This window comes from Salmo trutta, chromosome 18 (genome assembly GCF_901001165.1).
Source record: "Salmo trutta chromosome 18, fSalTru1.1, whole genome shotgun sequence".
In the NCBI taxonomy this organism is placed as follows: Eukaryota; Metazoa; Chordata; class Actinopteri; order Salmoniformes; family Salmonidae; genus Salmo; species Salmo trutta.
In genome coordinates this window covers 3,181,880-3,204,975 of record NC_042974.1, presented here as the reverse complement: position 1 = coordinate 3,204,975, position 23,096 = coordinate 3,181,880, and the positions used below count along the sequence as shown (strand labels likewise).

The 23,096-nt window shown below is 43.8% G+C and overlaps 1 pseudogene; it reads left to right on the top strand.

The window, feature by feature from the left end:
* Positions 1 to 23,096, top strand: part of LOC115152766 (exportin-1-like) — an 83,513-nt pseudogene that overhangs the window by 36,667 nt on the left and 23,750 nt on the right.

Below are 23,096 nucleotides of genomic sequence, written 5' to 3'. Positions count from 1 at the left end.
ATGAATGGTAGTAGGGCTGTAATTGACTGATTATTGAGGTTATATATGAATGGTAGTAGGGCTGTAATTCACTGGTTACTGAGGTTATATATGAATGGTAGTAGGGCTGTAATTGACTGATTATTGAGGTTATATATGAATGGTAGTAGGCCTGTAATTCACTGGTTACTGAGGTTATATATGAATGGTAGTAGGGCTGTAATTGACTGATTATTGAGGTTATATATGAATGGTAGTAGGCCTGTAATTCACTGGTTACTGAGGTTATATATGAATGGTAGTAGGCCTGTAATTGACTGATTACTGAGGTTATATATGAATGGTAGTAGGCCTGTAATTCACTGGTTATCGAGGTTATATATGAAAGGTGAATGAGTAGTAGGCCTGTGGAAATATTGAAACATGTAATATGACTGTTATAAAATGTTGAATAATAGTGCTATTTTATATGATTATACTATTTTTATAATTAAATGAATACTTTACTTGTGACTAAAGTAACAAAATAAAGAATGTCAAAGTGGATCTACGTTGTGGCCTTGTTTTGTCATAATTTTTTGCAAGTGTTAGATCTTGGTTTACATTTGGACTTGGGATGTGATTTTAGGCTTGAAAAGGTTGGTGACCGCTGCACTATAATTACCCTACTCACTATAATTACCCTACTCACTATAATTACCCTACTCACTATAATTACCCTACTCACTATAATTACCACTATAATTACCCTGCTCACTATAATTACCCTACTCACTATAATTACCCTACTCACTATAATTACCCTACTCACTATAATTACCCTACTCACTATAATGACCCTGCTCACTATAATTACCCTGCTCACTATAATTACCCTACTCACTATAATTACCCTACTCACTATAATTACCCTACTCACTATAATTACCCTGCTCACTATAATTACCACTATAATTACCCTACTCACTATAATTACCCTACTCACTATAATTACCCTACTCACTATAATTACCCTACTCACTATAATGACCCTGCTCACTATAATTACCCTACTCACTATAATTACCCTACTCACTATAATTACCCTACTCACTATAATTACTCTACTCACTATAATTACCACTATAATTACCCTACTCACTATAATTACCCTACTCACTATAATTACCCTACTCACTATAATTACCCTACTCACTATAATGACCCTACTCACTATAATGACCCTGCTCACTATAATTACCCTGCTCACTATAATTACCCTACTCACTATAATTACCCTACTCACTATAATTACCCTACTCACTATAATTACCCTGCTCACTATAATTACCCTACACACTATAATTACCCTACTCACTATAATTACCCTGCTCACTATAATTACACACTATAATTACACACTATAATTACCCTACTCACTATAATTACCCTGCTCACTATAATTACCCTACTCACTATAATTACCCTACTCACTATAATTACACACTATAATTACACACTATAATTACCCTACACACTATAATTACCCTGCTCACTATAATTACACACTATAATTACACACTATAATTACCCTGCTCACTATAATTACCCTACTCACTATAATTACCCTACTCACTATAATTACCCTACACACTATAATTACCCTGCTCACTATAATTACACACTATAATTACACACTATAATTACCCTACTCACTATAATTACCCTACTCACTATAATTACCCTACTCACTATAATTACCCTACTCACTATAATTACCCTGCTCACTATAATTACCACTATAATTACCCTACTCACTATAATTACCCTACTCACTATAATTACCCTACTCACTATAATTACCCTGCTCACTATAATTACCCTGCTCACTATAATTACCCTGCTCACTATAATTACACACTATAATTACACACTATAATTACCCTGCTCACTATAATTACCCTACACACTATAATTACCCTACACACTATAATTACCCTGCTCACTATAATTACCCTGCTCACTATAATTACACACTATAATTACCCTACACACTATAATTACCCTACTCACTATAATTACCCTACTCACTATAATTACCCTGCTCACTATAATTACACACTATAATTACCCTACTCACTATAATTACCCTACTCACTATAATTACCCTACACACTATAATTACCCTACTCACTATAATTACCCTACTCACTATAATTACCCTACTCACTATAATTACCCTACACACTATAATTACCCTGCTCACTATAATTACCCTACACACTATAATTACCCTACTCACTATAATTACCCTACTCACTATAATTACCCTACTCACTATAATTACCACTATAATTACCCTACTCACTATAATTACCCTGCTCACTATAATTACACACTATAATTACCCTACTCACTATAATTACCCTACTCACTATAATTACCCTACACACTATAATTACCACTATAATTACCCTGCTCACTATAATTACCCTACTCACTATAATTACCCTACTCACTATAATTACCCTGCTCACTATAATTACCACTATAATTACCCTACTCACTATAATTACCCTACTCACTATAATTACCCTACTCACTATAATTACCCTACTCACTATAATTACCACTATAATTACCACTATAATTACCCTACTCACTATAATTACCCTACTCACTATAATTACCCTGCTCACTATAATTACCCTACTCACTATAATTACCCTGCTCACTATAATTACACACTATAATTACCCTACTCACTATAATTACCCTACACACTATAATTACCCTACACACTATAATTACCCTGCTCACTATAATTACCCTGCTCACTATAATTACCCTACTCACTATAATTACCCTACTCACTATAATTACCCTACTCACTATAATTACACACTGTAATTACCCTGCTCACTATAATTACCCTGCTCACTATAATTACCCTACTCACTATAATTACCCTGCTCACTATAATTACCCTACTCACTATAATTACCCTACTCACTATAATTACCCTACTCACTATAATTACACACTATAATTACACACTATAATTACCCTGCTCACTATAATTACCCTGCTCACTATAATTACACACTATAATTACACACTATAATTACCCTGCTCACTATAATTACCCTACACACTATAATTACCCTACACACTATAATTACCCTGCTCACTATAATTACCCTGCTCACTATAATTACACACTATAATTACCCTACACACTATAATTACCCTACTCACTATAATTACCCTACTCACTATAATTACCCTGCTCACTATAATTACACACTATAATTACCCTACTCACTATAATTACCCTACTCACTATAATTACCCTACACACTATAATTACCCTACTCACTATAATTACCCTACTCACTATAATTACCCTACTCACTATAATTACCCTACACACTATAATTACCCTGCTCACTATAATTACCCTACACACTATAATTACCCTACTCACTATAATTACCCTACTCACTATAATTACCCTACTCACTATAATTACCACTATAATTACCCTACTCACTATAATTACCCTGCTCACTATAATTACACACTATAATTACCCTACTCACTATAATTACCCTACTCACTATAATTACCCTACACACTATAATTACCACTATAATTACCCTGCTCACTATAATTACCCTACTCACTATAATTACCCTACTCACTATAATTACCCTGCTCACTATAATTACCACTATAATTACCCTACTCACTATAATTACCCTACTCACTATAATTACCCTACTCACTATAATTACCCTACTCACTATAATTACCACTATAATTACCACTATAATTACCCTACTCACTATAATTACCCTACTCACTATAATTACCCTGCTCACTATAATTACCCTACTCACTATAATTACCCTGCTCACTATAATTACACACTATAATTACCCTACTCACTATAATTACCCTACACACTATAATTACCCTACACACTATAATTACCCTGCTCACTATAATTACCCTGCTCACTATAATTACCCTACTCACTATAATTACCCTACTCACTATAATTACCCTACTCACTATAATTACACACTGTAATTACCCTGCTCACTATAATTACCCTGCTCACTATAATTACCCTACTCACTATAATTACCCTGCTCACTATAATTACCCTACTCACTATAATTACCCTACTCACTATAATTACCCTACTCACTATAATTACACACTATAATTACACACTATAATTACCCTACTCACTATAATTACCCTACTCACTATAATTACCCTACACACTATAATTACCCTACACACTATAATTACCACTATAATTACCCTACTCACTATAATTACCCTACTCACTATAATTACCCTACACACTATAATTACCACTATAATTACCCTACACACTATAATTGCGCTACTGAATATATTTATGACACTGACTTGGCCCATACTACTGCCTGCATCTTACTACTGACAGTGGGCTGTACACAGTAAGTTCTGATAAATAAGGAAATGTAGTTTATTGTTAACTGTAGCTCCAGCCATGTGCTATTCTGTGTCTTTACAAAGTGTTTATCTTGTTTCCTGTCCTGTTGTTACACCGACGCACAACAAAAGTGTAATGATGTGTTTTTTCTACTTCTTCTGGAACTTTCTCCTCCTGCTGACTGGTGTTCTCAGCTACCACCTACTGGGGTGGCCCTGTAATGTTTATCAGGGAAACAGCTCTAATCTACTGGGGTGGCCCTGTAATGTTTATCAGGGAAACAGCTCTAATCTACTGGGGTGGCCCTGTAATGTTTATCAGGGAAACAGTTCTAATCTACTGGGGTGGCCCTGTAATGTTTATCAGGGAAACAGCTCTAATCTACTGGGGTGGCCCTGTAATGTTTATCAGGGAAACAGTTCTAATCTACTGGGGTGGCCCTGTAATGTTTATCAGGGAAACAGTTCTAATCTACTGGGGTGGCCCTGTAATGTTTATCAGGGAAACAGTTCTAATCTACTGGGGTGGCCCTGTAATGTTTATCAGGGAAACAGCTGTAATCTACTGGGGTGGCCCTGTAATGTTTATCAGGGAAACAGCTCTAATCTACTGGGGTGGCCCTGTAATGTTTATCAGGGAAACAGCTCTAATCTACTGGGGTGGCCCTGTAATGTTTATCAGGGAAACAGTTCTAATCTACTGGTGTGGCCCTGTAATGTTTATCAGGGAAACAGTTCTAATCTACTGGGGTGGCCCTGTAATGTTTATCAGGGAAACAGTTCTAATCTACTGGGGTGGCCCTGTAATGTTAATCAGGGAAACAGTTCTAATCTACTGGGGTGGCCCTGTAATGTTTATCAGGGAAACAGTTCTAATCTACTGGTGTGGCCCTGTAATCCTGTTGTTTCTGCTGGTCTCTGGTCTGATCCTGTTGTTTCTGCTGGTCTCTGGTCTGATCCTGGTCTCTGGTCTGATCCTGTTGTTTCTGCTGGTCTCTGATCTGGTCCTGTTGTTTCTGCTGGTCTCTGATCTGATCCTGTTGTTTCTGCTGGTCTCTGGTCTGATCCTGTTGTTTCTGCTGGTCTCTGGTCTAATCCTGTTGTTTCTGCTGGTCTCTGATCTGATCCTGTTGTTTCTGCTGGTCTCTGGTCTGATCCTGTTGTTTCTGCTGGTCTCTGATCTGGTCCTGTTGTTTCTGCTGGTCTCTGATCTGATCCTGTTGTTTCTGCTGGTCTCTGATCCGATCTGATCCTGTTGTTTCTGCTGGTCTCTGATCCGATCTGATCCTGTTGTTTCTGCTTGTCTCTGCAGGTATTAAAAAGTATGTTGTTGGACTTATTATCAAGACATCGTCGGACGCCACAATGGTGGAGGTGAGGGCTGAAACATGTCATGTTAATATGAGTGTAAACTCCCCTGTCACATGATGCTGGTAATTGTTACCGTGATGATAGCAGTATATTGACGTTGACTCCGTTCTCATTTACCTTTTTCAGAAAGAGAAAGTTTACATTGGAAAGCTGAACATGATCCTTGTTCAGGTAAGAGAGAGAGAGTGTGTGTGTGTGTGTGTGTGTGTGTGCGTGCACCTACTAACATTGCTGTTCTCTTATCTGTGAATGAACTAGGATGCTCTCTTTATAAACTAGGACTCAGGTGTGCTGCTCAGCTTCATCTGAGCAGAGTCCTCCAATCTGTGTGTGTGTGTTTATTCATATGTGTGTACCACGTGTATCATGTGTGTGTACAGCTGACTAGCTGCATGCGTCTCTGTGTGTCATTGAGTGTGAGTCAGTGTGTCTGCGTCAGCTGATGTTGTTTTGTCCTGAAGAGACCAACCAGGTCAGAGTGTCTCAGCGTCTACTGTCTGTTCTGACAGGTGGGTGAGGTGAGGGGGGGGTGTGTGTGTGTGGGGGGGGGGGGGGGGTGTGAGGGTGTGTGTGTGTGGGGGGGGGTGTGTGAGGAGGTGTGTGTGTGTGTGGAGGTGTGTGTGTGTGGGGGGGGGTGTGTGTGGGGGGGTGTGTGTGGGGGGGTGTGTGAGGGGTGTGTGTGTGTGGGGGTGTGTGTGTGTGTGGGGGGTGTGTGTGTGGGGGGGTGAGGGTGTGTGTGTGTGTGAGGGGGGGTGTGTGTGTGAGGGTGTGTGTGAGGGTGTGTGTGTGTGTGAGGGGGTGTGTTAGGGTGGTAGTTTGGTGAATCACACACTTAAGGAATAAGTAACCTTCTCCGAGAGCAGCATTAGCTCCCAGAACTAATGATGTCTATAGGCTTTAGCACAGCAAGCTAACATACAGAGCCTTCAGAAAGGGTTTTGTGTTTGTATTTATTATGGATCCTCTTCCTGGGGTCCAGCAAAATTAAGGCAGTTTATACAATTAAAAAAACATTACAATACATTGACAGATTTCACAACACACTGTGTGCCCTCAGGCCTCTACTCCACCACTACCACATATCTACAGTACTAAATCCATGTGTGTGTGTGTGTGTGTGTGTGTGTGTGTGTGTGTGTGTGTGTGTTGCACACAGAGTGAGTATTCATACCCCTTGATTTATTCCACATTTTGTTGTGTTACAGCCTGAATTCAAAGTGGATTAAATATTTGTTTTAATCTCACCCATCTACACACAATACCCCATAATGACAAAGTTTGTGCACATTTTTTACATTTGTATAATATGTTTTATTATTTTCCAATAATAATAAAAAGAAGACATTCATTGTATTGTTGAATGGGATGGCAAATTTAGAGGATTTTAAACTTAAAAATTTAAACTTAACTCACATATAGAAAACATAAAATAAATCCTATTAGGTGGTACATGTTAAAAGAAGACAGTATACAGTCATTACAAGAAGTGTAGTGAAACCCAATATAAATATTGAGTGGAGTACAACACAGAGTAGCAGCACATCTTAACCCAGTTATGAAGGGGGAATAAACCATTTATCCTGTATCAGCTGACATATTTTATAAAACATTGGACTATTGAAGGTATTGTGTTGAATCTTGTGCGCATTTATTGAAAATGAAGTACAGAAATATCTCATTTAGATAAGTATTCAACCCCCTGAGTCAATACATGTTAGAATCACCCAGTGAATACAGCTGTGAGTCTTTCTGGGTAAGTCTCTAAGAGCTTTCTACACCTGGATTGTACAATATTTACACATTATTCTTTTTAAACTCTTCAAGCTCTGTCAGATTGGTTGTTGATCATTGCTAGACAACCATTTTCAAGTCTTGACATAGATTTCCAAGTAGATTTAAGTTAAAACTGTAACTTGGCTGTTCAGGTACATTCAGGGTCTTCTTGGTAAGTAACTCCAGTGTTGATGTGGCCTTGTGTTGTAGGTTATTGTCCTGCTGAAAGGTGAATTCATCTCCCAGTGTTTGTTGGAAAGCAGACTGAACCTGAAACTCCCTTGCCTGTGACAAGCATACCCATAACATGAGCCACCACTATGCTTGAAAATATGAAGAGTGGTACTCAGTGATGTGTTGTATTGGATTTGCCCCAAACATAACACTTCGAATTCAGGACAAAAAGTGAATTGCTTTGCCACATTTGTTGCAGTATTACTTTAGTGCCTTGTTGCAAACAGGATGCATGTTTTGGAATATTTTTATTCTGTACAGGCTTCTTTCTGTTCCCTCCTGTCATTTAGGTTAGTATTGTGGAGTAACTACAATGTTGTTGATCCATCCTCAGTTTTCTCCAATCACAGCCATTAAACTCTGTAACAGTTTTAAAGTCACAATTGGCCCCATAGTGAAATCCCTGAGCGGTTTCCTTCCTCTCCGGCAACTGAGTTAGGAAGGACGCCTGTATCGTTGTAGTGACTGGGTGTATTGATACACCATCCAAAGTGTTATTAATAACTGCACCATGCTAAAAAGGATGTTTAACTCTGCTTTTTTTATTGTTACCCATCTACCAATAGGTGCCCTTCTTTGCGAGGCATTGGAAAACCTCCCTGGTCTTTGTGGTTGAATCTGTGTTTGAAATTCACAGCTGGACTGAGGGACCTTATATATAATTGTATGTGTGGGGTACAGAGATGAGGTAGTTATTACAAAATCATGTTAAACACTGTTATTGTACACAGAGTGAGTCCATTCAACTTACTATGTGACTTGTGAAGCACATTTTTACTCCTGAACTTTAGGTTTGTCATCACAAAGAGGTTTAATACTTATTGACTCAAGACATTTCAGATTCTCATTTTTGTATTAACTTGTAAAAATCTAGAAAAAGATTATGAAAAAAAAATCTCAATTTAATCCATTTTAAAATCAGGTTGTAACACAATGTGGAATAAGTCAAGGGGTGTGAATACTTTCTGAAGACAATAGTCTGGTTGTGTGCAGACAACATGGGTTCAAACCTAATTGGTCACACGTGTGTGTGTGTGTGTGTGTGTGTGTGTGTGTGTGTGTGTGTGTGTACCTACAGTATGTCTGTATTTTGTGTGTGTGTGTGTGTGTGTGTGTGTGTACCTACAGTGTGTGTGTGTGTGTGTGTGTGTGTGTGTGTGTGTACCTACAGTGTGTGTGTGTGTGTGTGTGTGTGTGTGTGTGTGTTTGCATGTATGAATGATTGTATATATTAAAGTGTGTGTATACCTCTCCTCCTTTCCCTCCAGATCCTGAAGCAGGAGTGGCCCAAGCACTGGCCCACGTTCATCAGTGACATCGTGGGAGCCAGCCGCACCAGCGAGAGCCTCTGTCAGAACAACATGATCATCCTCAAGCTGCTCAGTGAGGAGGTGTTTGACTTCTCTAGCGGACAGATGACCCAGGTCAAGGCCAAGCACCTCAAAGACAGGTAATATAGAAATGTACTGTATATCTTAACATAGCAGATTTTTTATATTTCTAAAATTTGTAATATATACTGCTCAAAAAAATAAAGGGAACACTTAAACAACACATCCTAGATCTGAATGAAAGAAATAATCTTATTGAATACTTTTTTCTTTACATAGTTGAATGTGCTGACAACAAAATCACACAAAAATAATCAATGGAAATCCAATTTATCAACCCATGGAGGTCTGGATTTGGAGTCACACTCAAAATTAAAGTGGAAAACCACACTACAGGCTGATCCAACTTTGATGTAATGTCCTTAAAACAAGTCAAAATGAGGCTCAGTAGTGTGTGTGGCCTCCACGTGCCTGTATGACCTCCCTACAACGCCTGGGCATGCTCCTGATGAGGTGGCGGATGGTCTCCTGAGGGATCTCCTCCCAGACCTGGACTAAAGCATCCGCCAACTCCTGGACAGTCTGTGGTGCAACGTGGCGTTGGTGGATGGAGCGAGACATGATGTCCCAGATGTACTCAATTGGATTCAGGTCTGGGGAACGGGCGGGCCAGTCCATAGCATCAATGCCTTCCTCTTGCAGGAACTGCTGACACACTCCAGCCACATGAGGTCTAGCATTGTCTTGCATTAGGAGGAACCCAGGGCCAACCGCACCAGCATATGGTCTCACAAGGGGTCTGAGAATCTCATCTCGGTACCTAATGGCAGTCAGGCTACCTCTGGCGAGCACATGGAGGGCTGTGCGGCCCCCCAAAGAAATGCCACCCCACACCATGACTGACCCACCGCCAAACCGGTCATGCTGGAGGATGTTGCAGGCAGCAGAACGTTATCCACGGCGTCTCCAGACTCTGTCACGTCTGTCACGTGCTCAGTGTGAACCTGCTTTCATCTTTGAAGAGCACAGGGCGCCAGTGGCGAATTTGCCAATCTTGGTGTTCTCTGGCAAATGCCAAACGTCCTGCACGGTGTTGGGCTGTAAGCACAACCCCCACCTGTGGACGTCGGGCCCTCATACCACCCTCGTGGAGTCTGTTTCTGACCGTTTGAGCAGACACATGCACATTTGTGGCCTGCTGGAGGTCATTTTGCAGGGCTCTGGCAGTGCTCCTCCTGCTCCTCCTTGCACAAAGGCGGAGGTAGCGGTCCTGCTGCTGGGTTGTTGCCCTCCTACGGCCTCCTCCACGTCTCCTGATGTACTGGCCTGTCTCCTGGTAGCGCCTCCATGCTCTGGACACTACGCTGACAGACACAGCAAACCTTCTTGCCACAGCTCGCATTGATGTGCCATCCTGGATGAGCTGCACTACCTGAGCCACTTGTGTGGGTTGTAGACTCCGTCTCATGCTACCACTAGAGTGAAAGCACCGCCAGCATTCAAAAGTGACCAAAACATCAGCCAGGAAGCATAGGAACTGAGAAGTGGTCTGTGGTCCCCACCTGCAGAACCAGTCCTTTATTGGGGGTGTCTTGCTAATTGCCTATAATTTCCACCTGTTGTCTATTCCATTTGCACAACAGCATGTGAAATTTATTGTCAATCAGTGCTGCTTCCTAAGTGGACAGTTTGATTTCACAGAAGTGTGATTGACTTGGAGTTACATTGTGTTGTTTAAGTGTTCCCTTTATTTTTTTGAGCAGTGTATATACACCATTTAGCAGTCGCATTGATCTAAAGCCACTTAGTCATGTGTGTATACATTTTCTGTATATGCCCCGGGAATCGAACCCATAATCCTAGCGTTTCAATCGCCATCCTCTACCAACTGAGTCATACATACAGGACCAAACTCTTTTATATAATGTAGCACCTCAAATCTATTAGCACCCTGCTCTACCAAAAGCTGTTAGCACCAGGCTCTACCAAAAGCTGTTAGCACCCTGCTCTACCAAAAGCTGTTAGCACCAGGCTCTACCAACAGCTGTTAGCACCCTGCTCTACCAAAAGCTGTTAGCACCAGGCTCTACCAACAGCTGTTAGCACCCTGCTCTACCAAAAGCTGTTAGCACCAGGCTCTACCAACAGCTGTTAGCACCCTGCTCTACCAAAAGCTGTTTGTACCCTGCTCTACCAAAAGCTGTTAGCACCCTTCTCTACCAAAAGCTGTTTGCACCCTGCTCTACCAAAAGCTGTTTGCACCCTGCTCTACCAAAAGCTGTTAGTACCCTGCTCTACCAAAAGCTGTTAGCACCCTGCTCTACTAAAAGCTGTTAGTACCCTGCTCTACCAAAAGCTGTTAGCACTAGGCTCTACCAAAAGCTGTTTGCACCCTGCTCTACCAAAAGCTGTTTGCACCCTGCTCTACCAAAAGCTGTTAGCACCCTGCTCTACCAAAAGCTGTTAGCACTAGGCTCTACCAAAAGCTGTTAGCACTAGGCTCTACCAAAAGCTGTTAGCACCCTGCTCTACCAAAAGCTGTTAGCACTAGGCTCTACCAAAAGCTGTTTGCACCCTGCTCTACCAAAAGCTGTTTGCACCCTGCTCTACCAAAAGCTGTTAGCACCCTGCTCTACCAAAAGCTGTTTGCACCCTGCTCTACCAAAAGCTGTTTGCACCCTGCTCTACCAAAAGCTGTTAGCACCCTGCTCTACCAACAGCTGTTAGCACCCTGCTCTACCAAAAGCTGTTAGCACCAGGCTCTACCAAAAGCTGTTAGCACCCTGCTCTACCAAAAGCTGTTAGTACCCTGCTCTACCAAAAGCTGTTAGCACCCTGCTCTACCAAAAGCTGTTAGTACCCTGCTCTACCAAAAGCTGTTAGCACCCTGCTCTACCAAAAGCTGTTAGTACCCTGCTCTACCAAAAGCTGATAGTACCCTGCTCTACCAAAAGCTGTTAGTACCAGGCTCTACCAAAAGCTGTTAGCACCCTGCTCTACCAAAAGCTGTTAGTACCCTGCTCTACTAAAAGCTGTTAGTACCCTGCTCTACCAAAAGCTGTTAGCACCCTGCTCTACCAAAAGCTGTTAGTACCAGGCTCTACCAAAAGCTGTTAGCACCCTGCTCTACCAAAAGCTGTTAGTATAGCTGAGAAAAGACTAGATCTTAAAACGTTGTGGTGTTCTGATATGTGCACTGTGACTGCTTCCTGGTAGCAGTTTCATATCAATGTGGATCCTGAGATTGATCAGCAGTGCAGCGTGACTGCAGTAAAGACCACCTGGAACGCGCCCCTGGTCTGCACCTCAGACAGTGATGATGCCCTACATATCTCAGAGACTGATAAACTCTCACCACAATCAATAGGCAAGAATGTCTGCACCACAGAACTGGCATGAGTTGTATTTGTCTGGTGTGAGCTATGCTGTCTTCCTGTGACCCTGAAAATGGAAATAAAATCCTGACTCTGTCGTAACTCTCACTGTCTCTCTTTCAGCATGTGTAACGAATTCTCCCAGATATTCCAGCTCTGCCAGTTTGTCATGGTATGTGAAGCCTCTTCCTTTACCTCAGACCAGTTTAGAATATATTATAAACTGGGTGGTTTGATCCCTGAATGCTTTTTGTCTGAAAGCTGTGTATACCACGGCTATGACAACATGTATTTTTACTGTTCTAATTATGCTGGTAACCAGTTTATAATAGCAATAAAGCACCTTGGGGGTTTGTGGTATATGGCCAATATACCACGGCTAATGGCTGCATCCAGGCACTCCACGTTGTGTCGTGCCTAAGAGCAGCCCTTAGCCGTGGAGTATTGGCCATATACCACAACCCCTCGGGTCTTATTGCTTAAATAATATATGCCATTTAGCAGACGCTTTTATCCAGAGAGACTTACAGTCAAGCTGCATACATATTATATATGGGTGGTCCCGGGAATCAAACCCACTACCCTGGTGTTACAAGCTCCGTGCTCTACCAACTGAGTTACAGAGGACATGAACATCAATGGCACTTTTCCTCATCTCTCCTCCACTGTTGTTATTTGGTCGTCAATGTTTCCCCCCTGTGTGTTCTGTTCTCCAGGAGAATTCCCAGAATGCACCACTGGTCCACGCCACTCTAGAAACGCTGCTGAGGTTTCTCAACTGGATTCCTCTGGGGTACATTTTTGAGACCAAACTCATCAGCACACTCGTCTACAAGGTAGATACCTCTCTCTGTCTGTCTGTCTCTGTCTCTCTCTGTCTCTCTCTGTCTCTGTCTCGCTCTCTCTCTGTCTCTGTCTCGCTCTCTCTCTGTCTCGCTCTCTCTCTGTCTCTGGCTCTCTCTCTGGCTCTCTGTCTCTCTCTGTCTCTGGCTCTCTGTCTCTCGCTCTCGGTCTCTGTCTCTGGCTCTCTGTCTCTCTCTGTCTCTGGCTCTCTGTCTCTGGCTCTCTGTCTCTGGCTCTCTGTCTCTCGCTCTCAGTCTCTGTCTCTCTCTCTCTGTCTCTCTCTCTCTGTCTCTGTCTCTCTCTGTCTCTGTCTCTCTGTCTCTGTCTCTCTCTCTTTGTCTCTCTCTCGCTGTGTGTGTGTTCACATCCCATGTCTAGTTTACTGCCCTGGTCTAAATCAACCTGTTTCCTAGGCCCTTGTGTAGCTAGATAGCTATGTGTGAAAGGATTGGATAGTTTCCATCTAGCCTAACAGAGGACAAGGTAAAGCTATAGCCGTATTGCAGATACCAATCCTTTTTAGAGTGTAGGGCAGTGTTTCTCAAACTCAGTCCTGGGGTCCCAAAGGGGTGAACATTTGGCCCTAACACTACACAGCTGACTCAAATAATCATCCATCTTTAATGATTAGAATCAGCTGTGTAGTGTTAGGGGCTAAAACCTGCACCCCTTGGGGTCCAGAGGACTGAGTTTGGGAAGCCCTGGACTAGGGCTTGTTTTAGGACCTCTCTCGCCAACACGTGGGCCGTATTCTCCAGGTCAAGCACACCGATCGTAGCAAAACATGTTGCAACGGAAAACAAGCGTTTCAGTCTGTTTTCTTCTGTTTGGCGCCTAATGAATACAACCCTGGACAGTTAATGGAGAAGATGAGGGTTTCCTCTTTTATAAATACATTTCTGGGAGCATTCAGCCAGGAGAGGACTGGTCACCCCTCGGAGCCTGGTTCCTCTCTACCCAGTACAGCCAGGAGAGGACTGGCCACCCCTCAGAGCCTGGTTCCTCTCTACCCAGTACAGCCAGGAGAGGACTGGCCACCCCTCAGAGCCTGGTTCCTCTCTACCCTGTACAGCCAGGAGAGGACTGGCCACCCCTCAGAGCCTGGTTCCTCTCTACCCAGTACAGCCAGGAGAGGACTGGCCACCCCTCAGAGCCTGGTTCCTCTCTACCCTGTACAGCCAGGAGAGGACTGGCCACCCCTCAGAGCCTGGTTCCTCTCTACCCAGTACAGCCAGGAGAGGACTGGTCACCCCTCAGAGCCTGGTTCCTCTCTACCCTGTACAGCCAGGAGAGGACTGGCCACCCCTCAGAGCCTGGTTCCTCTCTACCCAGAACAGCCAGGAGAGGACTGGCCACCCCTCAGAGCCTGGTTCCTCTCTACCCTGTACAGCCAGGAGAGGACTGGCCACCCCTCAGAGCCTGGTTCCTCTCTACCCAGTACAGCCAGGAGAGGACTGGCCACCCCTCAGAGCCTGGTTCCTCTCTACCCAGAACAGCCAGGAGAGGACTGGCCACCCCTCAGAGCCTGGTTCCTCTCTACCCAGTACAGCCAGGAGAGGACTGGTCACCCCTCAGAGCCTGGTTCCTCTCTACCCAGTACAGCCAGGAGAGGACTGGTCACCCCTCAGAGCCTGGTTCCTCTCTACCCAGTACAGCCAGGAGAGGACTGGTCACCCCTCAGAGCCTGGTTCCTCTCTAGGTTTCTTCCTAGGTTTCTGATTTCCAGGGAGTTTTTCCTAGCCACCGTGCTTCTACACCTGCATTGCTTGCTGTCTGGGGTTTAGGCTGGGTTTCTGTACAGAACTTTATGACATCTGCTGATGTAAGAAGGTGTTAATAAGTGACGTGTGGTTGGTTGATTGGTTCTGTAGTTCCTGAACGTGCCGATGTTCCGCAACGTGACGCTGAAGTGTCTGACGGAGATCGCCGGCGTCAGTGTCAGCCAATACGAGGAGCAGTTTGTCAACCTCTTCACACTCACCATGTGTCAACTCAAACAGGTACACACACACACACACACACACACACACACACACTTTCCCAGTCAATCGTCCTAATCTCCGTGGTCTCCCTCTCCAGATGCTTCCCCTGAACACCAACATTCGTCTGGCGTATTCCAACGGTAAAGATGACGAGCAGAACTTCATCCAGAACCTCAGCCTGTTCCTCTGCACGTTCCTTAAGGAACACGGACAGCTCATCGAGAAGAGGCCCAACCTCCGAGAGACGCTCATGGAGGTAAGAAACATACCACAACCGTTTCTCCCAAAACGACACTTTTCTCATTTCCTCAACGCTGCTGGGCTTAGTTGATTCAAGACCACTGGTTACATCCTGGGACTGGGTGGGACAGAGGACATGGTTACATCCTGGGACTGGGTGGGACAGAGGACATGGTTACATCCTGGGACTGGGTGGGACAGAGGACATGGTTACATCCTGGGACTGGGTGGGACATAGTGGAGAACAGAGGACATGGTTACATCCTGGGACTGGGTGGGACAGAGGACATGGTTACATCCTGGGACTGGGTGGGACAGAGGACATGGTTACATCCTGGGACTGGGTGGGACAGAGGACATGGTTACATCCTGGGACTGGGTGGGACAGAGGACATGGTTACATCCTGGGACTGGGTGGAACAGAGGACATGTTTACATCCTGGGACTAAACAGTAACTATACAAAACAGATTCTTCAAATTAAACAAAGTAACCTCTCCTCCCCTCTCTCCCACCTCCCTCCTCCTCTCCCCCCTCGATCCCCCTCTCCCCCCTCTCTCTCCTTCTCTCCCCCTCCTCTCCTCCCTCTCCCCCCCTCTCTCTCCTCCTCTCCCCCCTCTCTCTCCTCCTCTCCCCCTCCTCTCCCCCCTCTCTCCCCCTCTCCCCCTCCTCTCCCCCTCTCTCTCCTCCTCTCCCCCTCCTCTCCTCCAGGCTCTCCACTACATGCTGCTGGTGTCTGAGGTAGAGGAGACAGAGATCTTTAAGATCTGTCTGGAGTACTGGAACCACCTGGCTGCAGAGCTTTACAGGGAGAGTCCCTTCTCCACCTCCACCTCCCCCCTACTGTCTGGATCACAACACTTTGATGTCCCTCCTCGCAGACAGCTCTACCTGCCTGTACTCTCCAAGGTGACCAGACAGACAGACAGACAGACAGACAGACAGACAGACAGACAGACAGACAGACAGACAGCTCTACCTTCCTGTACTCTCCAAGGTGACCAGACAGACAGACAGGCCTCTCTGTGTGTGTGTGTGTGTGAGAGAGAGAGAGAGAGAGAGAGAGAGAGAGAGAGAGAGAGAGAGAGAGAGAGAGAGAGAGAGAGAGAGAGAGAGAGAGAGAGAGAGAGAGAGAGAGAGAGAGAGAGAGAGAGAGAGAGAGAGAGAGAGAGAGAGAGAGAGAGAGAGAGAGAGAGAGAGAGAGAGAGAGAGAGAGAGAGAGAGAGAGAGAGAATTTGTTGGCATGAAGTGAGTGTGTGTCTCTGTGTCTCTCTCTCTGTGTCTCTCTGTCTGTCTCTCTGTGTGTGTCTCTCTGTCTGTCTCTCTGTGTGTGTCTCTCTCTCTGTGTCTCTCTGTGTGTCTTGACGGCTGTTGATGTTGGTAACAGGTGCGTCTGCTGATGGTGAGCCGCATGGCCAAGCCGGAGGAGGTGCTGGTGGTGGAGAATGACCAGGGAGAGGTGGTACGAGAGTTCATGAAGGATACAGACTCCATCAACCTCTACAAGAACATGAGAGAGACACTGGGTAAGTCAGGTGTGTTGTGTGGTGGGGTGATGCTTGATGAGTGCAGGAACCAGATACAGCAGCTGTTTGGGATAGTGTGTGTGTTACTTTCTACAGTTTCCCCTTTGTGGACATCACATAACTGTACAGCACTGCTACATGTTACAATAGGACTATAGTCTATTGACTGGATCTACACTCTAAACTCTCTGTGATCGTCTCCCTCTCTCTCTCTCTGTCTCTCTCTCTGTCTCGCTCGGCTCTTGTCTTCTCCGCATCTGTCTCCTCGCTACCTGTCTCTCCGGCTCTGATCCTCTCGCTCTGTCATCTCGCTCATGGTCCGTCTCGCTCTTACGCTCGCTCGCTCTCATCTCGCTCTCTCTCATGTCTCGCTCTGTCCTCTCGCTCGGTCCTCTCGGCTCTGGTCCTACGCTCCATCTCGCTCTGTCCTCTCTCGGCTCTCCTCTCCGTCTAGCTCTCACAAATCTCTCTCTCTCTCTCCCTCTCGCTCTAGTCCTCTCTCGCTCTCGCTCTCATCTCTCTCTGCTCTGTCTCTCTCAGTCCTCTCTCTCGCTCTAGTCATCTCTCGCTCTGGTCTCTCCTCGCTCGGTCCTCCTCTCGCTCCTGTCTCTCTCAGCTCCGGGGGGCGTATCTCTCGCTCTGTCAAGCTCTCGCTCTCGCTGTCTCTCGCTCTGTCTCTCTCACGCTCTGTCTCTCTCACTCGCTCTGTCTCTCTCACTCGCTCTGTCTCTCACTCGCTCTGTCTCTCACTCACTCGCTCTGTCTCTCTCTCGCTGTCCTCTCTCGCTCTGTCTCTCTGTCTCTCTCTCTCTCTGTTCTCTCTCTCTCTGTTTCTCTCTGTCGCTCTGTCTCTGTCTCTCTGTCTCTCTCTCTCTAGTGTACCTGACCCATCTGGACTATGCAGACACAGAGCGTATAATGACAGAGAAGCTTCATAACCAGGTGAACGGTACAGAGTGGTCCTGGAAGAACCTCAACACACTGTGCTGGGCTATAGGGTCCATCAGTGGAGCCATGCACGAAGAGGACGAGAAGAGGTTCCTGGTTACCGTCATCAAGGTACGGAGGCCACCTATGGACAAGTAGAGCGGTATAACGGAGAGAGTAAAATGGGATTCATGTAGAGGGTTGATGACCAGAAGGCTTTAGGAGAATGTTGAGCTGAAATCTTTCTCTCTAGGAGAATGTTGAGGTTGAATCTTCTCTTTAGGAGAATGTTGAGCTGAAATCTTTCTCTTCAGGAGAATGTTGAGCTGAATCTTTCTCTCTAGGAGAATGTTGAGCTGAATCGTTCTCTTAGGAGAATGGTTGAGCTGAATCTTTCTCTCTAGAAGAATGTTGAGTTGAATCTTTCTCTCTGGAGAAATGTTGAGCTGACTCTTTCTCTCTAGGAGAATGTTGAGCTGAATCTTTCTCTCTAGGAGAATGTTGAGCTGAATCTTTCTCTCTAGGAGAATGTTGAGCTGAATCTTTCTCTCTGGGAGAATGTTGAGCTGAATCTTTCTCTTCGGGAGAATGTTGAGCTGAATCTTTCTCTTCGGGAGAATGTTGAGCTGAATCTTTCTTTCTAGGAGAATGTTGAGCTGAATCTTTCTTTCTAGAGAAATGTTGAGCTGAAATCTTCTCTCCAGAGAATGTTGAGCTGAATCTTTTCTCTTCAGGAAATGTTGAGCTGAAATCTTTCCTCTCTAGGAGAATGTTGAGCTGAATCTTTCTCTTCAGGAGAATGTTGAGCTGAAATCTTTCTCTCTGGGAGAATTGTTGAGCTGAATCGTTCTCTCTAGGAGAATGTTTGAGTTGAATCTTTCTCTTTAGGGAGAATGTTGAGCTGAACTTTCTCTTTAGAGAATGTTGAGCTGAATCTTCTCTTTAGGAGAATGTTGAGCTGAATCTTTCTCTCTGGGAAGAATGTTGAGACTGAATCTTTCTCTCTAGAGAGATGGTTGAGCTGAATCTTTCTCCTCTAGGAGAATGTTTGAGCTGAATCTTTCTCTCTGGAGAATGTTGAGCTGAATCTTTCTCTCTAGGAGAATGTTGAGCTGAATCTTTTTCTTCAGGAGAATTTGAGCTGAATCTTTCTCTCTAGGAGAATGGTTGAGCAGAATCTTTCTCTTTGGGAGAATGTTGAGCTGAATCTTTCTCTTCGGGAGAATGTTGAGCTGAATCTTTCTCTTCGGGAGAGAATGTTGAGCTGAATCTTTCTCTTCAGGAGAATGTTGAGCTGATCTTTCTCTCTAGAGAATGTTGAGCTGAATCTTTCTCTCTAGGAGAATGGTTGAGCTGAATCTTTCTCTCTGGGAGAATGTTGAGCTGAATCTTTCTCTCTAGAGAATGTTTGAGCTGAATCGTTCTCTCTAGGAGAATGTTGAGCTGAATCTTTCTCTTCAGAGAATGTTGAGCTGAATCTTTCTCTCTAGGAGAATGTTGAGCTGAATCGTTCTCTCGGAGAAGGTTTGAGCTGAATCTTTCTCTTCGGAGAATGTTGAGCTGAATCTTTCTTTCTAGGAGAATGTTGAGCTGAATCTTTCTCTCTTCAGGAGAATGTTGAGCTGAATCTTTCTCTGTAGGAGAATGTGTGAGCGGAATCTTTCTCTTCGGAGAATGTTGAGCTGAATCTTTCTTCTTCGGGAGAATGTTGAGCTGAATCTTTCTAGGAGATGTTTAGCTGAATCTTTCTTTCTAGGAGAATGTTGAGCTGAATCTTTCTCCCTCCAGGGAGATGTTGAGCTGAATCCTTTCTCTCTAGGAGAATGTTGAGCTGAATCTTTCTCTTCAGGAAAATGTTGAGCTGAATCTTTCTTTCCTAGGAAGAATGTTGAGCAGAATCTTTCTCTTCAGGAGAATGTTGAGCAGAATCTTTCTCTTCGGGAGAATGTTGAGCTGAATCTTCTCTCTTCGGGAGAATGTTGAGCTGAATCTTTCTCTTCGGGAGAATGTTGAGCTGAATCTTTCTTTCTAGGAGAATGTTAGAGCTGAATCTTTCTCTCCAGGGAATGTTGAGCTGAAATCTTTCTCTTCGGGAGAATGTTGAGCTGAATCTTTTCTCTTCAGGAAAATGTTGAACGCTGAATCGTTTCTCTTCAGGAGAATGTTTGAGCTGAATCCTTCTCTTTTGGAGAATTTTTGAGCTGAATCTTTCTCTTTGGAGAATTTGAGCTGAATCTTTCTCTCGGGAGAATGTTGAGCTTAATCTTTCTCTTCGGGAGAATGTTGAGCTGAATCTTTCTCTTCGCTGAATTTCTCTTGGGAGAATGTTGAGCTGAATCTTTCTCTTCGGGAGAATGTTGAGCTGAATCTTCTCTTCGGGAGAATGTTGAGCTGAATCTTTCTCTTCGGGAGAATGTTGAGCTGAATCTTTCTCTTCGGGAGAATGTTGAGCTGAATCTTTCTCTCGAGGAGAATGTTGAGCAGAATCTTCTCTTCGGGAGAATGTTGAGCTGAATCTTTCTTTCTAGGAGAATGTTGAGCTGAATCTTTTCTCAGGAGAATGTTGAGCTGAATCTTCTCTCTGGGAGAATGTTGAGCTGAATCTTCTCTCAGGAGAATGTTGAGCTGAATCTTTTCTCGGGAGAATGTTGAGCTGAATCTTTCTCTTCAGGAGAATGTTGAGCTGAATCCTTTCTTTGGGAGAATGCAGCTGAATCTTTCTCTCTAGGAGAATGTTGAGCTGAATCTTCTCTTCAGGAGAATGTTGAGCTGAATCTTTCTCTTCAGGAGAATGTTGAGTGAATCTTCTCTCGGGAGAATGTTGTGCTGAATCTTTCTCTCTGGGAGAATGTTGAGCTGAATCTTTCTCTCTGGGAGAATGTGAGCTGAATCTTTCTTCGGGAGAATGTTGAGTGAATCTTTCTCTTCAGGAGAATGTGAGCTGAATCTTTCTCTTAGGAGAATGTTGAGCTGAATCTTTCTCTCTAGGAGAAGTTGAGCGAATCTTTCTCTCTAGGAGAATGTTGAGCTGAATCTTTCTCTCTAGGAGAATGTTGAGCTGAATTTCTCTTCAGGAGAATGTTGAGCTGAATCTTCTTCTAGGAGAATGTTGAGCTGAAGCTTTCTCTAGGAGAATGTTGAGCTTATCTTTCTTCTAGGAGAATGTTGAGCTGAATCTCTCTGGAGAATGTTGAGCTGAATCTTTCTCTCTGGGAGAATGTGAGCTGAATCTTTCTCGGGAGAATGTTGAGTTGAATCTTTCTTTCAGGAGAATGTTGAGCTGAATCTTCTCTAGGAGAATGTTGAGCAGAATCTTTCTCTCTAGGAGAATGTTGAGCTGAATCTTTCTCTCTAGGAGAATGTTGAGCTGAATCTTCTCTAGGAGAATGTTGAGCTGAATCTTCTTCTAGGAGAATGTTGAGCTGAATCTTTTCTTCAGGAGAAGTTGAGCTGAATCTTTCTCTTAGGAGAATGTTGAGCTGAATCTTTCTCTTCAGGAGAATGTTGAGCTGAATCTTTCTCTCTAGGAGAATGTTGAGCTGAATCTTTCTCTCTAGGAGAATGTTGAGCTGAATCTTTCTTCTAGGAGAATGTTGAGCTTAATCTTTCTCTCTAGGAGAATGTTGAGCTGAATCTTTCTCTCTAGGAGAATGTTGAGCTGAATCTTCTCTCTAGGAGAAGGAGAAGAATGGGAGTTGTTTGGTGGATATTTAGTTGAGCTGATGAACAATGTGACAGAGATGCAGGAGGTGCAGGAGGAAAGATGTGGGGGGTAAAAAGCCTCTGGACACACTGGACCTCAAGGATGAACATATCGCTCATCTGTTGTCCAAAGACTCTGGTATCCATCTGTCTGTTATCCATCTGTCTAACTGAGTGGGAGTGTGTGTGTGTGTGTGTGTGTGTGGGTGTGTGTGTGTGTGTGTGTGTGTGTGTGTGTGTGTGTGTGTGTGTGTGTGTGTGTGTGGTGTGTGTGTAGGATCGCGGTCTGTGTGAACAGAAGAGGGGGGAAGGACAATAAGGCCATCATGCCTCCAATATCATGTACATCGTGGGCCAGTACCCTCGCTTCCTCAGAGCCCACTGGAAGTTCCTCAAGACTGTCGTCAATAAACTCTTTGAGTTCATGCACGGTGAGAGAACCAACTATCTGTATAACTGGTGTACAGAGGTGAGAGAGAACTAAACTCTGTAAACTGGTGTGCAGAGGTGAGAGAACTAACTATCTGTATAACTGGGTACAGAGGTGAGAGAACCAAATATCTCTAAACTGGTGTACAGAGGTGAGAGAATAAACTATCTGTATAATGGTGTACAGAGGTGAGAGAACTAACTATCTGTATAACTGGTGTACAGAGGTGAGAGAACTAACTATCTGTATAATGGTGTACAGAGGGTGAGAGAACTAACTATCTGTATAACTGGTGTACAGAGGTGAGAGAACTAACTCTGTCTGTATAATGGTGTACAGAGGTGAGAGAACTAACTATCTGTATAACTGGTGTACAGAGGTGAGAGAAACTAACTATCTGTATAACTGGTGTACAGAGGTGAGAAACTAACTATCTGTATAACTGGTGTACAGAGGTGAGAGAACTAACTATCTGTAAACTGGGTACAGAGGTGAGAGAACTAACTATCTGTATAACTGGTGTACAGAGGTGAGAGAACTAACTATCTGTATAACTGGTGTACAGAGGTGAGAGAACTAACTATCTGTATAATGGTGTACAGAGGTGAGAGAACTAAATATCTGTATACTGGTGTACAGAGGTGAGAGAACTAACTATCTGTATAATGGTGTACAGAGGTGAGAGAACTAACTATCTGTATAACTGGTGTACAGAGGTGAGAGAACTAACTATCTGTATAACTGGTGTACAGAGGTGAGAGAACTAACTATCTGTATAACTGGTGTACAGAGGTGAGAGAACTAACTATCTGTATAACTGGTGTACAGAGGTGAGAGAAAACTAACTATCTGTATAACTGGTGTACAGAGGTGAGAGAACTAACTATCTGTATAACTGGTGTACAGAGGTGAGAG